The sequence below is a fragment of the Psittacula echo genome (assembly GCF_963264785.1).
Source record: "Psittacula echo genome assembly, chromosome: 23".
Classification (NCBI taxonomy): Eukaryota; Metazoa; Chordata; class Aves; order Psittaciformes; family Psittacidae; genus Psittacula; species Psittacula echo.
Window position 1 is genome coordinate 5,804,295 of NC_137748.1, and position 6,034 is coordinate 5,810,328.

Below are 6,034 nucleotides of genomic sequence, written 5' to 3' on the forward strand. Positions count from 1 at the left end.
TTTGGAGCAGCTCTGTGACGGATCCTCCCTGCAGGGAAACAGCCAGGGATCCCCTTAATGGTCAGGATGGGATCAGCGGGACCCACCTTGTGCAGCCCAGCTCCCAATGCCCCATGCCTCCATCTCCCTGGGGGTCCCCAAGTGGGTTCTCCTCATGCTAATACAGCTCTGAGTGGGGACAAGTTAGCCAGCCCCTTGCCTGTGCACACACACACACATGCACACACACACATGTGCACACACACATACATGCACACACACACACACGTGTGCACACCCATACACACAGTGCAGTTCTGTTTTGCTGCCCGTGCGCTCCGGCACTTCCATGTTTACAATGGGAGACAGTGGAGCCGGAGCCCCAAATCACTGCAGTTTAATTGCTGCCATGGCAACCCTGATACTTGGCAAGGGGCCAGGGTATTATTACAACCATGCAAGGCGAGGGGGAGAGGGGAAAAGAGCCCCCAGGTTTGTGTGTGGGTGCAATGGCAGAGCCAGGGTGCGCTGACAGCAACTCCCCACGCACCCACACCCGCACCCACAGTGAACAGACACACGCACACGTGTGCCGTGTGTACACACGTGCTGTATGTACACACACCCCCCTCCCACATGCAGGGGTGTACACGTACACCCGCACACAGGCGCTCGCACGGGGTCTGCTATGGGGCAGGGTCACCGGCCGCTTGACACCCAACAGCCAACAATCAGACAACAGCCAAGACAAGCACCGAGGGATGGGGTGAACCCCGCATCCAGGGAGCCAGCAGGGTGCACGTGTGTGCGTGTGTAAAGGTGTGCAGGGGTGTGCAGGGGTGTGGGTCTGGGGGTGTGTGCTCAGGGCTGTGCATGGAGTGGTGTGTACAGGTCTATGCCAGGCTGAGGAAGCTGCCCCATGCTCCCAGTGCTTCTCCAGGGCTCCGGTCTGGGTCTCTCATCTCATTTGGCCACCATCAAGTGCCCGGAGGCAGCTGGGCAGGGATGGGGACCCCAGCAACCAGGATGGAGATACCATAGGGTTGGGGATGGAGATGCTGCAGGAATGGGGATGCCACAGCGCCTGGGATGGGGATGCTGCATGCACCATGGCGATTGGGGATGGAAAAGCCACAGGGTCCAGGATGGAGACGCTGCAGTGATGGGGATGCTGCAGGGATGGGATGCCATGGGGACCGGGATGGAGATGCTGCAGGGATGGGATGCCATGGGGACCGGGATGGAGATGCTGCAGGGATGGGATGCCATGGGGACCGGGATGGAGATGCTGCAGGGATGGGATGCCATGGGGACCGGGATGGAGATGCTGCAGGGATGGGATGCCATGGGGACCGGGATGGAGATGCTGCAGGGATGGGATGCCATGGGGACCGGGATGGAGATGCTGCAGGGATGGGATGCCATGGGGACCGGGATGGAGATGCTGCAGGGATGGGACCCACAGGGTCCCCTGTGCTGAGAGAAAAGGAACAAGCTGAGCCCCATGGTCCCCTTGCAGAGAGGGGCCCATGACCCGCAGGGTGTCTGGGAAGCTCCAGCCCTGCAGGCTCAGCTCCCTTCAGGCAGCCCAATGCTGAGGGGGCCGCGGTGCCCGGCTTCACACCGACCCCCAACAGGGGACCGGGCACCGGACGCACCGGCTGCGTTTTGGGTGGATTTTGCCGCTCTCGGTACCCGCAATGGCCGCCCGGGTCTCGGCGGAGGGGGGGGAGCCCGAGCCACCGGCGCAAACCGGTTCCAATGAACCGGGCGATAACAACCGCGATTTTCTGCCGCGGGGGTGAACAAAGCCGCGGTCCCCCCCCCTCCTCCAGGCACCGGGACCGGCCGCAGCACCGGAGCCCTCGGGGCCGCCCCGTCCCGGCACCGGAGCGGGTCCCCCTCGGACCCGGCTTTCGGGGTCTTTTGTCTCCGTGGGCGGTGTCCCGGCCCCGTGCCCCCCCCGTCCTCAACCCCCCCCCAGGCACGGGTGGGGAAGGACGTTTCAAAGTCACCGGTAACTTGGACCCCACCGGCCGCCCCCTCCCCGCGGGACCCACCGGCGGCGGCGAGCACGGGGAATGAACCGGGACGGTCCCGCCCGGCACTGCCCGCACCGGGAACGCGATGGGAAGGAACCGGAACGTGAACCGGAGCCCCCCGGCAGCGCCCGCGCCCCACCGAGACCCCCCCCGGGGCACCGGCAGCTGCCGAGGAGCGGAACAGCGGGGACGGGATGAGGGGGAGCCCCGCGTGTCCACACCCCCGTGTACGCGCAGGGACCCCCCCCGCGCAAACCCGGGACCCGCTCAGTGCGTGACACCCGCCCGGCGCGGACACGCGTGGCCGCGGGGGTCCCCAGTTGCAGCCCGGTCCTCCCCGGTGCCGCGGCTCCGCTTTACCGGCGGGGGGGGAGCGGAACACAGGCACGGACACCACGGTCTGCGACCGGGGGTGGGGCAGCCCCGCTGGACCCGGGGCGTTCCCGGTGCCCCGCAGCCCCTTGTACCCCGGGGCCGCCTGACAGCCCGCCCCGGCACACGGCCCGGCCCCTCCGCCCGCCCCGGGGGGGGTCCCGCCGCTGCCCCCCCCCTCCCGGCTGGACCGCACCGGGCCTGGGGTTGGGGGGGGGGGGGCAGCGGCGGGAGCCGGGGCTGTCAGGTCCCCGCAGCCCCTCACCGGTGCCCGCCGCGGGGTGGGGGGGTCCCGGTGCCCTCCCCATGGGCAGCGGCGGGGCCGCGGCACAAAGCGGGGGGCGGCGGCGGCCATCGGCCATCTTGAACGCGGAGAGAAAAGGACACGGGGGGGGCGGGGGGGGAACCCGGCGGCGGCGGCGGGGGGGGACCGGGGCCGTGTCCCTACCTGGTGGCGGCGGCAGCGGCGGCCCCGCGGCCGCCCCCCCGCTCCCGGCTCGGTTCGGCTCCGCGCTGCGGACGGGGCCTTTTTTTTTTTGGTTTTTTTTTTCTCGCTCGTTTTCTTTTTTTTTTTTCTTTTTTTTTTTTCCTTTTTTTTTCCCTCCTTCCTCCTCCTTTTTTTTTTTTTTTTTTTTTTTAATTTTTTTCCTCCTTTTTTTTATTATTTTTTTATTTTTTCCCTCCTCCGGCCGCCGCCAGGCCCCGCCCCGCCCCACGTGACCTCATTCCTTCGGGGTGTTGCGGAGGAAGCGAGTGAGGGGCCGAGATTGGGGCTCCCCCCCCCCGCCGCTCCGCCTCCCCCCATCCCTTCACCGCCCCCCCCCCAAGCCCTTGCGCCCTAAAAGCCGCTGGAACGGGCCCAAGGCCGAGCTGGGGCGGGGGGTCCCCGGCGGCAGCTTCGGTCCCCGGTCCCCGCTTTCGCTGTCACCCCAGCACGCAACACCCCCTCCCGGGTTGGTTTTGTCCCGCGGAACCATCCCACGGGCGAGGACCGGTGCGTGCCGGTGCTCGGTAGGGCCCGCGGCAGGCGGGGAAGCAAAGGGAAGGGGGAAAAGGGATGGAAGGAGAAATAGAGGGAAATGAGAGAAAGAAAACGGGGAATAGGAAAGGAGGGAAAAGGGGGAAGGGGGAGGAATAAGAGAGGATAAAAAAGGAAGGAAAACAAAAAAGGAAAGGATGGAGTAGCGCGGTGAAAGCGCCTCAGTGTCCGCCGCTCCCATGGGGTCCTCCCCGCGCTCTGTGCGGCCGAGGGGGTTCCGTATACCCGCTGTACCGGCTGCTCTGCGGGGCCCAGCGCCCACGGGTGTCTCCCGCGCTCCACACAGTTGCGGTTGGGATCAATTCCCCTTGCCTTGGTGCCGGTGGCCGGTTCTCGATGCCCGTGTCCCAGTGCCGGTGGCCGCAGCCCGGCGCCGCTGGGGCTGACTACAGCGGTTACGAGCGCCGTTCACAGCGCGGTCTCTGTGGCGCAATCGGTTAGCGCGTTCGGCTGTTAACCGAAAGGTTGGTGGTTCGAGCCCACCCAGGGACGGGTCCACCTTTTTCCCACTCGCTTTTTACCGGTCCGGCCCAAGAATGGACACGGAGTAGCGGAGGTGCCCGGTCGCGGTCACGGGCAGGATGTGGTCCCGGTGCTCCCGGTGGGCTCATGGCTTCCTTCAAGGTGCAAGAAAACCAGCCCCTGGTGTGAGCAAAGGCACTGCTGCTCAGCCTGCAGTCCTCTCTGCAATACGGCTTCGCCCATCAGCTAAAGGAGATGTTGGGATGTCAAAACTGGAGCGGATTTGGAAGCCTCTTTCAACCCAGACTCTGGTTTTTCCTCAAAAATAAGCTGAAAGGGGTCCAGAAGCTGCACTGCTGAACTCCCCCTCTCTTCCAAAGTCTTGTAACATTTAGTTATGTTCCCTGCTTGCCCTGATTTTATTTTCATACCAGAAATCATGAAGTCAGTGGTTTAACCCAGAGAGTAAAGCCATGCCAGCAAGATCCGTGTTGTTCCAAAATGCTCCTGCAGCCTAGGCAGCACTGGGCCTCTCCAGGTCAGGGATTGCTGCTGCCTTCCTGATCCAAAAGCATGAGCCTGCTGGAGAAGGGAAGAGAGAAGAGGGGATCACCTCCTCACTGTCAGGGCTGTGGAGGGACCAGGCACTGGGTCCCCATCAGGATCTGCTGCTCTTTCTTCCCCCAGCACGAACGTGGCCTCCGGCTTCATCCCTGCTGGAAACCTTTGACAACGGAAAAACTCTTTAAGAATACAAGTGCCACGGGACGGGTTGTGCCTCTGGGCTCAGTCCCGGCGTGGATAAACAGCCCCTGCACAGGCTGGGACGTTCATTGGAACCAGGCAGCCTCCTCTATTGTGCATTTGGGAGCGTTTCCAAACACATGGATCTCTTTCCCTTTGGCACAACATCACTCCCATAAATTAAACGTTTAATCCGGTCTTCCTCCCGGAGAGGGGAGAGCTGCCGAGTGGGGATGGGGAAGGAAATCCAATACTCCACAGAGCGCAAATCCCCCTTTCAATTGATCTTGGAGTAAAATATACCCCCGCAGCCACTTGTCAGGCTCCTTCCCCTCCCCGGGATGTGCCAGGATTCCCTGCTTCAGGGTCACTTTACAGTGCCAGCACTTTCCAAAGGGGGTTTTGCCCCTTTAGAGGAGCCCCACTGTCCCTGGCTGCACAGGAGGAGTTCAGGGGTGTGCCAGAGGTGCAGAAGTGGGTGGTGGGTGTGCAGGGCTCACACAAACCAGGGCTCAGTGTGGTGGAGAGGTGCAGGATGGGTTCCCTCAAGTTCCTGGCTCAATTCAGCTGGGTTTGGCCAACTTTTGCCAGTGCCCAGCAGAAGGTGCCAGGGCTGTGTAGTGCTGAGCTGGTGGGAGATGCCACCAAGACACCCTGCAGCGATCCTGGCTTTGCCACAGGCATATGGGGAACGGGCATGGGGCTGTGCCAGCCTCGGGAACCTGCCAGCACCGCCCTGTGATGGGCTGGTCACATCCACAGGCCACCTTTACAGTGCTCATCCAGCTGTGCCATGCCCCCATGGGCACATCCAGCTGTGCATCGACCTTTGCACATGCACATCCAGCTGTGCCACGATCTTGAATGCACATCTAGGTGCTGCATGCCCCTGCATGCACATGCAACTGTTGCCCTTGGATGTACATCCAGCTGTTGCATGACCCTTGAACTCCCATCCAGCTGTACCACACACCCCTACATGCCCATCCAGCTGTTGCCCTTGCATGCCCATCCAGCTGTGCCCTGCACCTCTATGCGCATCCAGCTGTGCCATGCCCCTGTATGCACATCCAGCGCCTGCACGACCCTTGTGTGCACATCCCTATATGCACATCCAGCTGTTGTCCCTATGTGCACATCCAGCTGTTGCCCCTTCACGCCCACCCAGCTGCGGCTCCAGCTGTGCACGCCCTCTCTCCACCGCGCCCCGCCCTCCCAGTCCTCCACCGTCCCGGCATGCCCCTCTCACAATGACTCCTCATTTTTCTCCCCCTCCCTCACCGCCGCCGCAACCAACCAATCAGCTGCGCCCCGCTGCTGGACGAACCACCAATAGCGAGGGGCGTTTCGCCGGGAAGCCGCGGAGGCAGCCAATGGGAAGGAGCGGGAGGCGGGA